Source organism: Pangasianodon hypophthalmus, chromosome 6 (assembly GCF_027358585.1).
Source record: "Pangasianodon hypophthalmus isolate fPanHyp1 chromosome 6, fPanHyp1.pri, whole genome shotgun sequence".
Lineage (NCBI taxonomy): Eukaryota > Metazoa > Chordata > Actinopteri > Siluriformes > Pangasiidae > Pangasianodon > Pangasianodon hypophthalmus.
The window spans coordinates 6815576-6835707 of NC_069715.1; the positions used below are offsets into that span (position 1 = coordinate 6815576).

The 20132-nt window shown below is 37.0% G+C and overlaps 1 long non-coding RNA gene across 3 annotated transcripts; it reads left to right on the forward strand.

Annotated features, from left to right (window-relative positions):
• The first annotated feature begins 208 nt into the window (after positions 1 to 208).
• Positions 209 to 19822, forward strand: LOC128318542 (uncharacterized). Of its 3 annotated transcripts, XR_008301938.1 has the most exons (5): positions 209 to 308; positions 14338 to 14484; positions 14947 to 15407; positions 15855 to 15933; positions 19619 to 19822. It is a non-coding gene; the product is annotated as an uncharacterized LOC128318542 (long non-coding RNA). The 3 variants fall into 3 exon arrangements; XR_008301936.1 differs by lacking the exons at positions 15855 to 15933; positions 19619 to 19822 and having other exon boundaries at positions 14947 to 15711; XR_008301937.1 differs by lacking the exons at positions 15855 to 15933; positions 19619 to 19822 and having other exon boundaries at positions 14359 to 14484; positions 14947 to 15711.
• Positions 19823 to 20132: the final 310 nt, after the last annotated feature.

Here is a 20132-nt window from a genome sequence, read left to right on the forward strand (position 1 = left end):
ACCACTTTAATAGTCCAGTTGGTGAAATGCCCTGCAAGTCTTAAAAAAATTATTTCTTCTTTATGTCATTGTTATGACAAAATTGGCACTGAACTACATTACCCATCAGCCCCAGCATGTCACATGACCATGTCACATGGCCCACTGATCACCCACACCTGTTTTGTGTTAACCCTAATCAGCACCCCTATTTAAGTCCTGGTCTCTGGTTGTAGTTGTAGTTGTAGTTGTAGTTGTAGTTGTTGGAGGTGGAGTTCAAGGTGGAGTTCAAGGTGGAGTTCAAGGTGGAGTTCAAGGTGGAGTTCAAGGTCAGCCTTGATCATAGTCTGCCTGTTTTACCTTGTAGCCTTTGTTTATGTTTAAAGTTCTTGTTTTCACTGTTTTGGTTGGTTGTGTTGCACCTTCTACAATGAAATCTGCACTTGCATCTGCTGCCTCTACAAAATCCATGACAATCTATGGGCTAATACACAAGTAGACATTTCAGATGTAAGTGTACTGCCAGCATACAAGATCATCTAGACTGTCGCTCGTCTAACAGCAAGGTGCAGGTTATGAAAAACACAACATATCCTTGCCAATATATGGCTGCATAAATAGTTGTTGTTGTTCTTTAGCCTGATCCTGTTAGGGACCAGTACAGCAGATCCCCCTTCCATTGTCCGCATATTGATTTGCGCAGGTTTTACCATGCTCCACCAACTGAGCTAGCTGGACACCGGCTGCATAAATAGTCCTAGTTGTAACTCTCATAGCAATTACTGGCAAATGTGATTTGATTTAATTTAATATGGCTTACGCTATATTTATTCAGCAGTTTATACAATGAAATAAATTCAGCTGTCTTTTCCAATGTTGTTTGACCTTTTAAAAGGAAAATATGATTAATTAATTGATAGTATCATGTTTATGTATTTTAATATTGTCCACATTTCGCATTCCATAGAGTATTTACAGCCCAAAGCATCCATTTCAACATGACATTGTGGTAACATCAAACTGTCAGAGAGTCGTGCTGGACTTAATACCGGTCCTTGCTTATGCCAGTATCGCACAAGAAAAAGGAGGTCAGAGTCATGCATAACTGAGACACACCTCTGTTTTCAGCAAACTCCCACACGACTATAATAAAATAATAATACTAACATTTTATTTATAAGTGCCTTTCATGGTACCCAAGGACACTGTATAGTTACAAGAAAAACATGCATTCATAGCAGTAAACAAAACATATTTAAAATATAATAATAAAGTTTGGTAATAAAGGTAAACAAAGTGGGATAAAGATGAGAATAAAAGGGGAAAATGCAAGCTGTTTATAAAGTTATAGCATAAAACCTAACAGACTAAACAATAAAGGACACAATAAGATTGAGTGCAAGAGTCACTGGGTGTGAGCAAATGCAAGGCTGAAGAGAAGTTTTTAGTTGAGTTTTAAAATGTTGAAGGGAAATGCAGGCACAGAGGTGGAGAGAGAGAGAGAATTCCACAGTTTAGGAGCATCAACACTGAAAGCTCTGTCTCCTATACTGCGGAGGCGAGAAGATGGGACAGCAAGCAGGTGAGTGTTGGAGAATCTAAGCGTGTGTGAAGGTGTGTATGTGAGAAGGAGGATAGATAAGTAATTGGGGCCAAGACCATGCAGAGACATAAAGACTAGAAGAAGCATCTTGTAGTGTATATGGAAGGGAATAGGGAGCCAGTGTAACTTTGGGTGTATAGGTGTTCGTATGGTCTTGTGTGGGTGATAACACTAGCAGCTGAGTTCTGCACATACTGTAGCTTGTTAAGACCCTGCACTGCGAGTCTGTATAGAAGAGCATTGCAGTAGTCAAGTCTGGAGGTAACAAAAGTGTGGATGAGCATCTCTGCTGTAGAGGGGGAAAGAGAGGGATGAAGCCTGACACTGTTCCAAAGGTGAAGGAAAGCTGTCTTAGCAATGTGGAGACCAATGTGACACCCAGGCTTCAAATGAGAGCTGAGTTAGATGTAGTAAAACCTGGGATAGACAATGAGTAGTGCCTCATTTTCTGGGGATGGGATGGGACAGTTAGAATTCAGCCAAGTCTTTAGGTCCGTCAGACAGCCCACTGGGGCTGGAGGAGGCACTGTGTGTGACGGGTCAGTATGTGTATCGTCAGCATAGCAATGAGTTTAATAAATGTATTAATAGTGTTTGTCTGTAGGTCTGCATAGTGATGTGCACAGTATTGGTATCAACCTAACTTTGAATACGGCCCATTGTGAATAAGAGTCCTGGGATGAGCACAGGACAGTGTTTATGATTACAGCAGCAGCTCTTCAGTACAATTTTACAAGTAAAGATGAGACTTTAGGTCTACATGTGGGACCATTCATGACAGAAAAGAAAGCTTTAAGTGGACGTTGAGCATAAGGGTGAGTCAGGCAGGTTTTCATTCCACCATATAAACACAGAAAAAAGCATTATACATATTACAAAAGTATATGTTTGATAACAGGTAACGGTTAATCAGGATTAAATACAACACCTAGAACTCGCTTTTCTAGGTTTCTTCATTTTTTGTTATTGTCTTTAGAAATATTGTACCAAAAACCCACTTTCATGCTCACAAGCCTTGTCGGAATGAAAGCTCTGTGATTTCTGTGACAATACTGACAGCTACTCAGGCTGGAAATTGCTCCAGACACAGCTCCTGTTGCACTTTACGCCAGGTTGCTCCTTTATGATCCGTCCTGTCAGAGGTTTTGCGAGAACAGAGCACTCTTTCGCTTTCTATCTCACTCTCTCAGTGGCCAACAGTGGTGAAAGCTGCCATCAAGTCATTCACTACTGCAGCTGTGTAAAGTCTGCCAAAGAAAATAAATCAGCTTGATAATATAAAAAAGCTCTGTCACAGTAAAAAAGCCCTTTTCGGAGACAGCGCTCTGTTGTTTTTTGGTTTTTTTCTTTTTCTTGTTGGTATTTTCCACTGTTAACTGTTGCTGCCTCCAAATTCTATCTTCTGTCCCTCGCTCTATGCCACCTCCTCGTCTTTTTCTCCTCCTGGGTCCGAATGGAAAGTGACACATCTTCCTGTTCTCCTACAAAATTCATGATTAATGTTTTCTTAAAGCATCCTGTTCCTCATCCGCTTTTGAATAAAATAATATCTGCCTTCCGAGTGGAACAGAGGATGTGCACGACTTTTTTTTTCTGACTGCCACACTTCAAATAACGCTCATTATTTATGGCATGGCAATGCAGCATAGTGATAAGTTATCTAAATATTCACATTTTGTCCTTCCAGTAAACAAAAATTCAAAACCGTTGCCAAGACTCACCGCTGAGTGTGTGTGTTTGTGTTTTTTAGTAAGCATAAGCGCATGAATCCTCATTTTCATGTGCTAAAAAAAAATGGTGCTAGAAAATGCTTTTCTTTTCTGTCACTGTGATTGGGAAATAAACAGGCTTTTTATCTCATCAACGATACATCATGGTTCTTATGTATTGTGTCTTGAGCGATGACTTGCAGCCTCACAGCCAACAAGCCTAAGACATAGTCAATATCTGTTATTATCTTATTACATGTCACAATTTTTAACAGCACCATCATGAATTAACTGCAGCATTCTTTTCATCCGAGGATAAAAAACATAATTTCTTTCCAAATGATTGCTGAGCCTAGATTCATCACTTGCTCTCCTTAGTTTGGTTTCTTTCACCCTATGTTGTGCTGAAGGGGCTTGTGAACCTCTGTGAACGTCAGTGATATTTCGGTGGGAGTTTTATGCTCCTAGAAGGCCCCCCTTGTTGAACAGATCTGAGGTGGGAAGTCAAACAAAGGTCACCTTTCACGACCTTCAAGAAAGATGCAAAAAAAAAAAACCCTGCCCGGATTTGGGTTACCAGGACACACCCCTGGAGATGGACCTAATGTCTGGTGACCAGGCCACCTACACAAATCAGTCAGCAATGTTGAGCCATCTTGTGGGTTCACCACCTGCAAGATGAAGGGTGTGGATCAGGTGCAGTGCCAGTCAGGTAGCAGGCATCTGATACAGTCTTAGACCCTTAAAAACACAGAGAGAGAGAAAGAGAGAGAGGATAATGGGAATGGGTTAATAAAACTCTAAAGCAGGGGTGAAGAACTGGTGGACTGTGATCAGACTGCAGAATATTTCATAGCAAGAAATCTTGCTAGAATGTTTCACAGGACATCTGGTTGAGTTCTGAGGTGAGAATCAGGAATCTAAAAGAGTGGGAGGTTCTTACTTTCATGTGGGCATGAGTGAGCAGTTTTGGCCACACCCACTTCATGTTTAAAATGTTTGAATACAGCTAGAGTTAGTGGCATTGCATTACACTCATACTTTATACATTTTCGTGTGTGTGTGTGTAATATATATTATATAATATATTATATTTTATATACACTATATCTCAGATGTAACAAGTATAAGACCATTAAGCCTATTTCTAGACATATGTATTTTTTTATTCCATTACCATTAATTTAGCTTCCTTCTAGAAATGAATCTTAAGCTCTCTCTGACAAAAGACCTGTGCACTGTGATCTGATTTTCTAAATGATACACTTCTCAAGAGCTTGTCAGCTACATAACACACCATCTCCTGCAGTACTCCATCTCTCTCTATACCCATCACTGCGTCTTCATTAAGTTTTAACTCCTCCTCATGCACTCTTATATTCCTTCTTTCTGCTTCCCTGCACTGGGAATAGCAGCACTCTTACATAATTTGGTTGGAGGAAAAAAAAAAAATCACAAAATGTGGTTAGATAGTGTATATGCTCTGTTGCAGAGCGCCTCCCATTGGACGTGGACATCTCTGGCTGAAAGGCAACAGCCTTTAAAATTCATTGTACAGCTATAAATCTACACCAACATAATTTTATTCTGTACTTATTTATGTATTTATGTTTCATATTAGCACTTACATGTACAGGAAAACCTATTGAGAACCAAATCTCATTTTCAGTACAGCTCTGTCAGTATAAAATACAGCAAAAAAACAAAGACATAAATATTGAAATAAACACACATACACGCATAAACACATAAAACAAAATGCCAAAGCTAAGTAAAACAAATATAGCTTTCAGGGCACAAGGCATCCAATTTATATTAATGTGCTGGCAAGAAATACAGTGTTTCCTGTCTCTGAGCTGATTTATTCAGTATATGGTCTTATTGCCAGCTCGTATCTTTGCTCATCAAATGTGTTGATTGAGTAACAGAAGGATGCTTCTAGGCGTACACCCTAGGTTGGTGTGTGAAGCATGATGTTCAGATGACCTGGCAACCTGGTCACACAAAGAATTCATCGAAATTCCTATTAGTGAGACGTGATTGCTTTGGATTTTATCTGAAGTCATAAGAAAAGCTACAATCAGTAACTTAATTTTAATAATAAAATAATTTTATATTATCCTGCATCATTAGAGATGAATAAATTATATAAATAGTACGCAGGATTATTTTTCTCAATACTGAAATCACAAATGTATTTACTTATTAGACTCTATGCATTATTATTATTATTATTATTATTATTATTATTATTATTATTAACTTGCTTATTTATAGAAATTCCTTTGCAGTTGAAAATCTTAAAGATTTGTTACGCTTTTTAAAAATTCATTTAAATCAATAGCAAAGACTCTTTTCTTTTACATTGTACAGTATAAGCCTACATTTCTTCAAACAGACAAATCTTTGAATCAATATAAGAGTGCTCATTAGACCCATTAATTAAGCGAGTCCTTCAAAAGCTAAATGTAAAGATCATTACATGATAAATAATTATATAACTGAATACATAAATAGATAAGGAATAGGAACCCTACTGAGACAACATCTAGAACTTACTGATTAAAAAAAAGAGAGAAAAAAAAAACTAGAAACCTTCCATGTCATTTGAGATTTGCATTGAGCACTTTGCAGATAAAAAATGACAACATAAGGAGTAAAAAGTATATTTTTTTCTCAAGTATTCAGTTTCAATAATAGTGAGTAAAGTACAAATCTTCCAAAATTAGTACTTACTAACAAGGTTCTTTAATTTTACAAGATTTGTGAAAAAATAGCCTCTAATGGTTAAATAGGTGGAGTTGAATAAGATTTACATTTTTTTTTTTTTTTTTTTTTTTTTTTTTTTTTTGCGCTTAATGAGCCAGCCCCCATGTACATCCATGTACACAAAGATCCGCTCCTAAACCTTATGGTGGTGCAATTAGCCTTAGCATGCTAACTATGACAACGCTTTCCAGAGCACTCAGACATTCAACTGCTTGAAAGCCTAGTTACAACTCTATAAACATGCAACTTCTCCTCATAATGCTGTAAAAGTATGTGAAGGGGTGTTAAGGGCGTGTCTATAAAATGACCCAAATACAAACAAACATTCCGGACTGGAACATGATTCCAAACTGCTTTATATTTTTCAGTTATATAATATACTTGTTCTGAGACAATGGCTTAAACTGTGATTATTATTATTTTTTTTAAATAATTTCTACATAATTTCCACATTCCACATAAAATCCGCATTATTTGTGCTAGTAAGAAATGCAAAATATTGACTATTACACGTTTAAGTAGTTTCCATCCTGCTAATATCTAACGTACTGTATATTAAAATATTAAAGGGTAAAACCTAAAATAAAACCCAAAATATCTAGCAATATAATGCTAGATCTCATGTTCATGTAAACACGGGTATAATTAATTATTCCTAATATTATAAGCAGGTAGGAGGTAGAAATTTTTGCATATTACCTACAATTAATAATGCTATGTAACATTTTTAAATGTACCATTTATTTATCATTAGGAAGGAATTGCCAAAGATTTGTAGCATAATAATCCTAAAATTCAGCTAAATGCTTTAAATAATGTTGTTTTGCTTATTGCACTCTGATCATTTAGTTAGTCTGTAAAACCTTAGTGTTTATATGCAGAAATTATATAAGACATACTGGTTATATAAGTGATAATAAACTTATACCACAACACTGCTGGATTCTCAATTCTGATTGGTCGAGAGGTATTGATTAATTTTCTATAACAGCAAAGGTAGGAGTTCTAGCTGGAGGGTTCATAATTAATGTGCATCTTCTAATGCGTTATCATTTCTATAATAACTTACACAGGGACTAATAAGGCGGGCATGCCACATAGACGGATTGAGAAAAAAAAAACAAAACATGTAATTGTCGATATGGTGAAGATTTCTGTAAAGAGATTTATTTAGGAGTCTCCAGAGCCAGGGCTTTGTAACTGTCAGAGACAAATTTGCTTGTTTTCAGTTTTTCTCCATGGGAAAGTCTTCAAGACAGAGGTTGTTGAGTTTTGCAGTTTCTCTGTAACATGTCAAACATTTTTTGTCTTATTCCTTTCAAGAGAGAGAGAGAGAGAGAGAGAGAGAGAGAGAGAGAGAGAGAGAGAGAAATTTGAGACTCTTGAAAGAAAGACAAAAAAAGCTGAGTAATGAACCATTATGTTTTATTCCTTACATAGACCTGGATCTTCTGTAGCAAATCAGCTTGTCAGCAACCAGCAATTTATCATTCTATATGAAAAGTCGATATTTGTTGGGTTTTTTTTTTGGTTACCACCAAGGCTCCCAAAGCTCCAGCTACACCATGTTCTTCTTCCTGATACTTCTGTGAAGCCTGGTGCCTTTTGAACCACTGTGACACCATGAAACTTTGCTGTTTGCTTTAGTTCTGATACATATTTAAAATTCCCTCAATCTCAGATCCGAAGGACTTAAATCTACAGCAGTTCAACCTCCGAGAAGCAAACCTGACTTTCCGTGATTTACGTTTTAGGTGGTTAGCACGCTAGACTCTCTCAGCCTCAGACTCCCAGAGGTTAAATATCACTCAGACAGCGAGCGGCTACGTTCTCGACTTAACTTAATGCGATTCCAAAATCACAAAGGCGTGCCGACGGCTTCTTCCTTTTGAAAGATGACTCTGACTTCCTCCCTATTGCACTTACTACCTCTGTTCTTGGTGCACTCCTAATCGAATGCGCAGGAGAGATCATGTGTTAAAATACACACAGGAAATAGCAAAACCATCAGGGTAGAGACTATGGAGGTGAGAAATAAGGGCACGGATTCATATACTGTGGTAGATGTAAACAGCCTTGAGTTAAAAGTAGAACTCTGTATGCTGCACTTCAAATCCAGACAGGACAACATAAAAAGTTTAAATAGAAATGCAAAAACACATAGATTTAGTGATTTGAATGGTTAATGTAAACATTGTGTAATAGTAAGCATTCACATAATGTCATAAATAAATACAATTACAATGAAATAGCACGAGACAGCGGAGAACCACATGGAAGGAGATGCAATCTCGGAGCAATTCTGGAAATCAGGAAACAAGAGGCGAACGTTAAATCTGTATGGCTGAGTGCATTAATACTAATGTGAGCCGTTTTGTTGTGTGTGGCCAGTTTCCATTTCCCTTCTTCAGCTCAGAAATCAATATAATTTGCCACAGGGGTCAAGCTTATTAGATTCTGGCGCCATTGATTAGGACTCCTTTATCAGTTTATTATCCTGGAGCTCGGTTTCTGTTTTGAGCTTGAAAAAGGTATCCTCTGATCTTGGTGGAAACTGATGAGAAAGTTCCCCTAAAGCGGTATTCTGCATATGCCTTCCCTGGTAATAACGTATACCAGAGGCTGAAGTGGATCTATTCTTGTATGCACATGGCTGTGAGTCAGTATTGTTGGGTAAAGGCACGGCTGTTATTGATTTCTCTCCGTACAAGTGCACCTCGACATTTTATATACGCACATTTTATATATTTATATATATATAATGGGTATTTATACATATAAAATAGGGTGATCTTTCATCTTAAGTTTCATCTTAAATCTCAAGTTTACTTTGAATTCTTATAGTATTGAATATTTTCACAAAAAAAGTTGCTTGTCAAGAACTTTCACTCAAAAAGTTATATGTATGAGGTGAAATAAGGTAGTATGATACATATGAGTATGAGTCAGAGATGCTACACTAGCATATCTTAACTTCAAGACAGTTAGAGACGGCAAACACATGTTTCTTCCTGCAGACTTGATAGATTTCTCCCCATCCTCTTCCAATCCATTTCCTCATAATAAGAACCCGATACCGCATTGCATTAGATGCCCATTATCATTATGCATATTGGCAATGCTGCTAATGTGCTCATCAATTGCGCACACGGCGGCCAACTGTTGTGGTGATAAATCCAGTTAGGCTTTGTTTAAAATGCACGTTGGGTGCACGGTACATGAGTTATAGCAATCTTCAGTCGTTAAAGTTTTTTAAAGACTACACATATTCAAAGTTTTGCTCTCCATCTTCCGTCAGAAATCTGAAAGATCTCCAGGTTAAGTGATTTTGAATCTGACCTGCATTGATTGCCGTCAGCAAAGGTGATAAAAGGTTATGCAATCGAACAGCATAAAAATGGATGATTTTTTTTTATTTTTTTTTTTTACATATGGCGAAAAATGAATAAGGCATCAGTTTTGGCCAGTACAGTGTGTTGCGTTGCTGCATCACAGCCTCAGGGTCACTGATTTGATCCTGATCTCAGGTTTCTGTCTGTGTAGAGTTTTGTGCTCTTGTGTCCATGTGGGTTGACTCAGGGTTCTCCAGTTTCCTCCCACCTCCTAATATGTGGATTGGTAAATCTAAATTATCCCTAGGTAAGAATAATGGACTGGTGTCCAATCCAGCGTGTATTCCTGCCTCTCCCCCAGTGATCCTATGATAGGCTTCAGATTCACAGAGACCCTGAGCAGGATTAAGTGCTTATTGAAGATGAATGACAGAATAAATATCAATTTTACCTCACAGGTCCACGATGGAAGCTGTTTTTAAGTTAGAAAGTCAGAGAAAGATCAAATGCTTTTTCTTTTAATCAATACAGCCAACTGAGGTGCCAAAACCCAAAAGTAATATATTATACATTATTAATATATATGAGAATGTATATTATTATTATTATTATTAGTATTATTATTATTATTTACAGAATGATTATGACATGTTTGTGAATTGGTTAATCATCTGAAAAAAAAAATTCTTTTAGAATCTGGAAGTTGACATATGTCATTTTTACGTCACTTTTAATGTGGCATATTGTCTATTTACTAGGTTTGTTTTTCCTTTCTCTCTGTGTTGCTTCCAAGAAGTGCAATTTCTAGAACGTGCTTCCACTCGACTTCCACTGTACTTCCTCTGCTGTCAGACAGGTTCAGTCAGGCCGTTCACGTATCGTTCTCCTTCACTGGACTCTGTGTGTTTCTGGACAGCCTTGTTTGCCTCAGCTGTTCGAAATGGAGCCGTGGAGCATTTGAAACAGTGTGAAGCAGATGTCTCCAGGTAGGCTAGCAGCCTCTGAGCTGTACCCCTTACACCGAGCCGACATCCCGGGGCTGCAATACAGACACACCGGCGCTAATAAGTCTGCATGCAGCTGTTGGAAGAGCTAATGCTGACCTGTTGAGGGCTTTCCTCAGGAGCAATATAGAGTTTTATGGAGCTACATCACTTAGCCACAGCTGCTCCGTTTCACCATAATGGGATAAGGTGCACCTGTCCTCTGCTGCCTCTTTAAAACCGAGGATTTATTGTGTACTTCTCGTTTAACGGATTTGCACTTTCTATGTATAGATCGTGATTAAATGCTATCACTTCAATGTCAAGCTGTAACAATTAAACTATCATCAGCAATGTTCATTCCAACAGTGCATCTTCTACATATTGTTTTTCTCTAGTTAACTTGGCTGTCATAGTAAATTTGTCTACATTGGTCCTGATGAAGAAATCTAAAAACATCTCATTATCAGCAGTGACAGGAGCAACACTGGGAATGTAATCATACATTGCAAGAATCTAACAAGTTAGTAAGTGACAATCTATCTGATACTTCTCATTAGAAGAAATTCTCACCTCTCATCCATTGCTATATGGAGTTTGTGTACTTTCAAACTCTTTTTGAAAATAAGAAAATGATCTGAGAACCACTATTTCAATGCTGTTATGCAAAGTAGATCCATACATCTGAGTGAAGCATAAATTTTCATCAAGAATGTGGAAAATACAGTATTTTACGCTCAAAATGTGTTTTCTTTATTCAGAAGAATATTTTTTTTCTTTTTATGGAGGAGGAGGATGAGGTTATGAACAATTTTGGCTGAGGTGTTTGGGATAAGGTTCCTTATCTATAGTCAGGCCCAATCACAGTAAGTGCTACAGCAAATCTGGATTAAAATGTCATCTTCATTACCAGAATAATTCATTTTATGTTAATGAAGAAAGCTGTGTCAGCGCTTCCAAAGCACTTTGTCTTCATTGTTTTATTTTTTTTTCTCTTCATATTGATCTGTATGGGTGTACATGATATGATGACATTTCGATTCTTAAGGCAATAATTTGATTTTTGACAAGACAACTGAATTTGCTACGGTACGATACGATGTGATTTTGATTTAGTATCCTCCAATCGATAAGTAACCAACTTTGTTCAGAATCTCCAGTAAGACTACTGTTAATTCGCGAATGCTGATGTACAGTAGGACTATTTTAAGTATCAGTTGTCTGTCTGTCCTTTTTTTTTTGATAATCGATTTATAATCAATTATAATTAATAATAATTAACCAAGTGGGTGCTGACTAAGCAATTAAACCAAATAATAAAAGTATCAATGTGTTGAATGGTATAATATCATATATCGTAAAACATGTCCAAAGATGCCTGGGCACATGTTTAACATAAACAAGCAAAACACATTATAATTGAGAATCCCTTTTTTTTGGACTTGATGCATGTACTCTGTCTCCATCAACATTTCCCCAGTGCTCCACCATTCCCTGAACACCTAAACCTTGTTTCCTCATCTTTGGGACTGTGACCTTACCAACCTCTTGTTAATGGCTTAATCTGCCTTTCCATGTGCTTGATCTTGAAACATAAGATTCACAAAGACAAAATTTAAACCTCAAAATGTGTTAATATATAGAATATATTGCTACTATATGTCACAAACTGTGCACTACAGTACTAAATAGTATTCCAGAACCAGTTATGGTGCACCACTTTGACAATTTAGTACATTACTACATAAAAAAGTTCACACTGTTAAAGAGGACAACATAAAATCTAGAAGGCTAAAATTTATGGCTGAACTTTGAACTTGACAGAACTCGACAGAGCCGGCTAAAGATGTTACAAGAGTTAAATGATATTACAATATTCTATTGTTGTTAAAAATGTATAGGTTAAAAAGGTAAAGGCTAGGTTAAAAACATTAAAATGTTAAAAAATATTACTCTACTATGCCAGGTGGTTGCTAGGGTGTTGCTAGGTGGTTGTTATGCTATCCCAGCTGGTTGCTAGCGTGTTGCTATGTGGCTGGAATGTGGTCGCAGGTGGCTGCTATGGTATTTATAGAAAGTTTAAATATGATCCCAGATGGTTGCTAGGTTGTAGCTAGTTGGTTGCTAGGGTGTCATTTGGTTGCTATCACAGTCCAGGTGGTTGCTAGGGTTTTAGTAGGTGGAGCAGTTTATTTTAATGGGCTATAGTATATCTGAATGAAGAAAGGCTCAAATTGTGGGAAAACAGAACTTAATGTATATTGATGCTGGAAAAAACACAAATTGTAGCATTGCTATGCGGCAACCATAATTCCCATCTTTCCCAAAAGCACAAGCACCCAATTCCTGTACTGGATCTACGTCTGTGCCGAATTTTGTGGCTCCTATGTCAAAAATTGTGCCCCATGAAAACAAATTTTCACATAGAAGAAGAAGATTATGAAGAACAGTATGTTGGCTCTATCAAGCCTCATAATAATATATAATTTTGTAGAGGTAATGTAAGGATTATAATATGTGATTAATTAATAGATTTTTTAAGAAAACTGTTAAGAGGATTTCTGTCTATTTATTTATTTATTGTTCAATTATGTTTTTAACGTAATAATGGCACTACTTTCTTGTGAGTTCATCTGTTGCAGCTTTGCTAAAACATTTCATCTTTTTTCTCAGCATCTCGTTTGACTTATAGAAAAACATGAAATGAACTTCATGCCTGTATCCTGTATCCTTTCACAGCGAACATCAAGTCTCAAAACTTATCTACTCATTTCAGCTAAGCTGTCATCCCTTTCTTACCTGCATATCCCAGTTTCCTAGACACAGTATGTGCTTAGTGACCCCTGTGTGAAGTCACTAATGCCTGAAGGCTCCCAGTGGACTGAAACCTCATGGCTGTATAATTAACCTGCTCTATCGCAGCACTGCAGCTCATTAGCAGAGGGCTATATCTCCAAGGGAATTTAATCAAGTCACTCATCAGCACACATCTTTAAGGGACACACTGAATTCAGATAAGAGAGAGACCACACTTCAGCCTAATGACGTGTCAATTCAAATATCGATCACACTGTCCTTGAGCAGGAGGAATGTGAGGAATAGTGAATTCTAGCCTGTAAAATGCTATAATATTCAACAAAAATGTAGATTTTTCTGTCCTAAAAATCAGGACAAGAATAATAATGATCCATGTTCTCAGTAATAGTATGTTCACGGCTTTTTTTTTTTTTTTTCATTTTAATCAACACAAATCATCTATCTTACTCAACTCATGCACTCTAGGCAGCACAGTTGGACACATAGATAGAATATATACACTATAATATATATACTGTATATGGATGTAAGGAATAAAACATGAGAGAGCATGCTGCTGTAGAAAAATAATCAATGAGAGAGTAGTGTGATGAAGCCTTACATGAAGTAGAGATACTGTTATCAACCCAAAGTTATTATTTTCCCATAAAAGCATGCCACAAGGTGTTCTATTCCTCTTATACCACAGCAAGTATGTGGAACATACAGCTGCCAACGGAAGTCAAAGAATTAGTTCAATGGAGTTGACCTGTGTGCAAATTAAACTGTCATGTGATCTCAATATTAATACACCTCTTCCTGGAGTTTGAACACCAAGGAGCTATGAAAATAGTTCAGGACAAGGCTCTGTAAAAGAATAAAATAGGATTTGGTTATAAAATGTAGCCCAGACTTTGAACACTCCATGGATCAGTGTTAAATCCATTATTAAAACATAGAAAGAATATGGTGCAACCGTGATTCTGGCTAGAGGAGGCCTACCAAAATTTAGTGACTTCAGAAAGTCCAAGGGGGTGAAAACTTTTGCAAGGCACTGTATGCTAACTAGGACACAATTAACAGATGGGAGAGAGGAATTGGCACATTGTATGTAGCAACAGAAGGGCTACACTTGATCACTCACTCGCTAACTCCATCAATTTCAGTAACTACTTTATCCTGGTCAGGGTTGTGGTGGATTCAGAGCTTATCCCGGGAACGCTGGGCATGAGGCGGGAATACACCCCAGGTGAGCTTCCCGTCCATCACAAGGCACCAGATGGACTATAGAAACACCTATAATGTATATAGGGGTAAGTGTACCTGACAAATGAAAAGGTACAAGGTAGATATATTTAATAAAGTGTCAGCTCATTGCATACATATTTGTATTCATATATTTACATATATTCATATACATCTATTGGATGTTCAGACATCACTGATGATCCCAGTATAACATGATGAGATCAGAGCACACAATGGAATATCAAAATAACTCTCCTAGGAACACTAACACCAAATGGCCAGTGTTAGTGACTTATTGATTTCAACATGACTCTGGACTCGATGGAAACATATCCATCTTTGTCATGGCAAGAGAAAGAAATACAAAAAATGAGTCCAACATGCTCAGGTGTTATCTGCAAACTTTTGTTCACTTTAGTTTGCATTGTTTCTGTCTGTTCAGACAATTTTGCATGTTATGGTCCTGTACTTTTTTTTTTTTTAAAGTCACAATCATCTCATTATTTCTTTATGTCTGTGTTTTTCAGGAGACATGGTATCCAAACATGCACAGACTGATCCACACAAATCCACACAAATGAACCCTGGCATCTATTTATAAAATTGCCCCAGCCGACGCTGCCATGCTGTGCTCTGAGTGGCACCAGAAACCAGCACGCTCTCTTTCTAGTTGCTTTCAACAGCCAAATGTCTTCTAGTGGCTTAATTAGACCCGAATCCAGTGCATGTGTATTGTTTTTGCACACAATCACAACACTCCGTAGCCAGTCTGCAGTGCTTGGGTCACACACTTAGACAATCAGAGTGAGTGAAGAGGCCAAGACGTGGATGGATGAGAACTTTTTACCCCCCACCATCCCAGACGTGAGAAACACTCACTGCTCCTGAATGACAACAAGCCTGGGGTTTCAGACGGACACAATGGCGGCATTGTACTATACACGGCCTCATCCCTGACACTGAGGGAGCTGCCAATTAGGTCAACACTGTGAGTGAGCTGCTCCGTCACTATTAGGAAGCCAGACTAGCTTTAATAAGTAGAGGTGAACTGTTGAAAGGAACACTTATATTTTATATTTTCAGATGTTGGATTTTGTGCATTCAAATATTTAACACTCCTGTTTGGTTTACTACATTGCACAAAATTTGACATGGACCATCTCTGTCATTTTTAACGATGTAAAAAAAGAAATATCAGTAATTTTTTAAATCACTTTGAAATGTATTGTTTTACATGAAAAAAATGACAATTTTAATTTCAAAGAAGAGAAAAAATAAAGAATAGGCACAACATAAAATGCTTAAAATAATTTTGAAAAAAATATACCTGTCATACATCTGTTAACATTTAAAATGAATTATTGCCAAAAAGAAGTATATGAATAGAATGAATATACAAATTGAACATGACACATAATGATTCAACTTTTTCCAGAGGTCAAAAGTAAAGTGAGAAAGTCTTCAGGATGGTGGGCATTGCAAATTTTGTCTTCAAAAGAGAGAAAAAATGACTGGTAAGTGAAAATATACACTATAAACACAAGATAATTGATATCAGGAAGTTGTTTTGAGAACACTTCCCAACATTAAAAATAAACATACATGCATAAAAGTATTAGGTGTGATTCTTTAATTAATAAAAATTGTATTTTTTGGCAAACTGCTAAGCTATAAGAGGAATAAAACACTTTGGGCCATGCTGATATGGGAACACAATCATTGCCATTGATTATTTTCCTGTAACAGCACTGTATACTTTCCTATACAAAGTGTTTAACCCCTTACATATTTATTTTTGATGAATTTTTGATTTTCATGATGGGCGCCAATAATTCTGGAGTTGAGTGTAAAGGGTGCAGAAATTTTAGTTTTGTAATTTTGTGCTTTCTCTATGTGCTTGCATAAATAAATAATAAGTTAAAAACAGAACTTAGTTATAGATATATGTACAGTATGTAAACAATATGTAGTTTATTAACTGCAACTAATCATTGAATCAGTAATAAAGTAAAATCTGAATTAGTTTCTCCTGATATATTTTGCATTTGTGCTAGAACACATTAACCCACCATGCTTTTTTCTTTGAAAAATCAGGAGAAGGTGTTGGTTGAGATGCATCTTTACCTCCAGACTCTGTCAGTATGGTTGCATTTATTGGTGAAAGTCAGCACAATCAGACCCAAAAGTGGCTAAAGCATCTAAATGAGCAAAAATCAAAGCCATAAGCAGCGCAAATAAAGCTATAATGAGTTGACCTGAATTATTGACTGCAAATCTTTAAATACCCCGTTTTTGTCCCCGTCTCCCATTTTAATTAATCACAGCTCAGAGAAGAGACAGAAATCAGTGCTTAAATAACCAGCAGCTGCTTTGCAAAGAACATTAGATTAATTTTCTGCTGAGAGCAATCAGGGTGATTAGAACTGATTACTTCTTGAGAACGGTTTTGAAGAAGCACTGCTCTTTGTGGGTTTTAATTTGTGAAATATAATGTGCTGTGCCATATTTACATCTATAAGTCAACTTAGTTTCAGTCACTTATTGTCATTTTCTGATGCTGTACGTCAACTCTGATTACGATCACTCATAGTCTGTTAACGGATTCTCAGGATGAAACTGAATGCCTTATTAGTGCTTTATTTACACACCATTTAAAACCAGTTAGTGAGAAAGTAGAAAGGTTTAACAGTGAAGTGTCTAGATATTTTCTATATGATAATCAGTACCATAGTGTTATTCAGAGGTATAGGAGTGTATAGATTCATTAAAGTAATTAAGAAATTACCATAGTTAATCTACAAAGCTTTTCATTTGATGTGCCTTTAGGTAAACATATACATTTTAGGTGATTCATAGAATGTTTGGAATGTACAGTTGCTGGTCACTTTAATAGGAACACCTGTATAATCACTCATTCATGCAATTATCTAATCATGTGTCTACTGGATCAAAACTGGACAGTTAAAGATTGAGAAGGAAAAAAAAGGACCAGGCACTGAATTCCAGTCTTCGACTGTTAAGCTTTGTGCCCACTGTAGCCCCAGATTTCTGTTCTTACTTGACAGTAGTGGAATCTCCTGCTGTTGTAGGTTGGATGTGCTTTTTGAGCTGCTTTTCTGCTCAGCATGGTTGTAATGAGTGGTTATTATACAAAATAGTAGTTACCATAGTCTTTCTGTCCGCTCAAACCAGTCTTGCTATTCTCCTCTGGCCTCTCTCATTAACATCAGGAGAATTGTCACTGACAGGATGTTTTTAGTTTTTTGGCACCATGCTGTGTGAACACTAGAGACAGTTATGTGTGAAAAATCCCAGGAGATCAGCAGTTTCTTAGATATCAAACTAGCCTGTCTGGCACCAACATGCCTGCCATGGTTAAAGTTAAACTGAATCACATTTTTCACCTTTAGATAGAGGTGTTCCTATTGAAACGGCCAGTGAGTGTATATTTTGTTTCATAATGCACAAATTTTGTTAAACCTGCATCCTGAACATAAATGTAAGGCTAATATGAAGTCAAGTCATTTGGGTTTTTATTGTCATTTCTCTGTACAACTTGTACAATACATTAGAATTATTTTTTTCTTCAGGACCATGGTGCAACACATAACGATGCAGCAGCACAGTACACAGGATTGAATAAAGTGCAAATACATGACAGTGTGAGATGAGTGAAAAATGTACAATCAGGACAGTGCACACTAACTAGACAGGACAACAGAACAGTACAGGATGGAAGAAACCAGCGCAAACAATTATCTAATTGTACATTGTTAACTGTGGAGAAAAAGACATGTCTCATGACATCAAAAGTGTCCCATAGCAGCAAAAACAGCCATCTAATATGCTAACGTATTTCTCTGCCATTACAGAAAAGCCACATGAAATTTAGACATTTTTTCCCCCCACACTTCACATGTTCAGTTTTTAACATTTAGTGGACTTTTCACATATAGGTCATATGGCTACATATAGGACTTTCACATATAGGTCATTTTTCACACATGAATAATTCCTTTTCACATATTGGTCACATGATGTCTTTGTTTTAATTCACATGTTTAATTTCAGGGTATAACCTGGCAAAATGCACCTTCACATGCACCTTTTTCACATATCATACTTACATAATCACCTGAAAATTTATGACCACGTGTGAAATGTAAGGGTATAAAATTACCTTCACAGTTTATGATTTGCAGGATTTAGTCCGTTTGAATCGAAACCTTGCTTTCCTCTTGGGTGCAGTACTTTAGGCAGGTGAGAACACAGCAATCACACTCGGGTAAAGACCAAAACAAGTGGTCCGAGAACGCACGAGTGAGGTGATCTCGATCTGGTTCCAAGTAAACCTTACAGAGATTTGATTGCAGTGAGAAAGCGATTCCACTCTGAATTAATTTGGTGAATCAAACATGCTGTATATTTTAGGTTGCAGCATTTTGTTGTACATGCGAGCTGCTAAACTGAGCCAAGAGGTGCTAACTGAGCTGTAAAGAGCTGTAGTGCTGCAGAATTGCAATGTGTTTTAGATGTTTGGACCAATGAATCTGAAATGAAAAAGAGAAAATAAACACTAGATGTGTTACACAAAATGTCTTAAACTAGTTATTTATATAATTGTCTGATCACTTTTAGCATGAGATCATTATTCTACATGGTCAGGTGGATTTTTTTTTATGATTTCTACACACAAGTTTGGTTTCAATAACAAACGTTTGAATACCTTATTTCAGTCCAGAGAATGAAAGCGTTTATGACTGTTTTCATGTATTCAGTGTTTTTTACACACTGTTTTTGGTTCATTTAATTCTGTGCCAAAAGTAACAAACGCATCAGTTGTGCTCTAATTTGGTCTCAGCAAATGGACTCATAGGTGTGAATGCACAGTTAGTATCAGGATTTTACAAAACGACCTGCCAAAATCCTTTCAAAGACGGAGACACTTCAGTATCTTATGCACATCCTAACATTTGAAAAATGTGCAAATTGCAGTCAAAAGGGTTGAACCTCGAAATACAGGTCAGAAAAATGGTTTGTTTGTTTGTTCACTGGATGATAGATGAGTGCGCTGTCAAATTTTCCACTCCAAACTAGACGTGCGACTTACTTCCAGAATCTCAATGTTGCACTGTCAAAGATTTCCATTTCCACACATTAAACACAGGTTTCCTATGTGTGATGTGTTTTTCGTTATAGGTTTAATAGAGAATGCACACAGAGCGCTGCATTCTTTGGAGAGAAGACAAAGTCTAGTAGGAAATACACCTCATCATCTTTGCATAATGCAGAAAATAAAAGGAGCGTCTGATCATGAGACTTCTATCATGAGATTTTCATTTGATGATGTCTCACCTGCTGGGGATGGGAGCAGAAGCTACATACACAGATGAAACGAATGCATCCCAGCTTTCAACTAATCAATAATTAGCTGAGGGATGTATTTCTATTGCATGTCGAGATTGCTCTGATCCTGTGTGCATCTCACAATTCATCTCAGTATGAAACTTAGCCCTCACAGGCCAAGGGAAGTACAGCAAAGAGAACAGAGCATAATGATGATGCTGGTGTAGTCACAGCTGTGTGTTTAATTACATAAGTGCAATTAAGACATATAATGAATTTGTACTAAATTGCTTATTTAATACACATGCACATAAGCAGTAGTGGAGAAGAGAGCAAGGAAATGGCTTAATATGTACACATGCAGAGG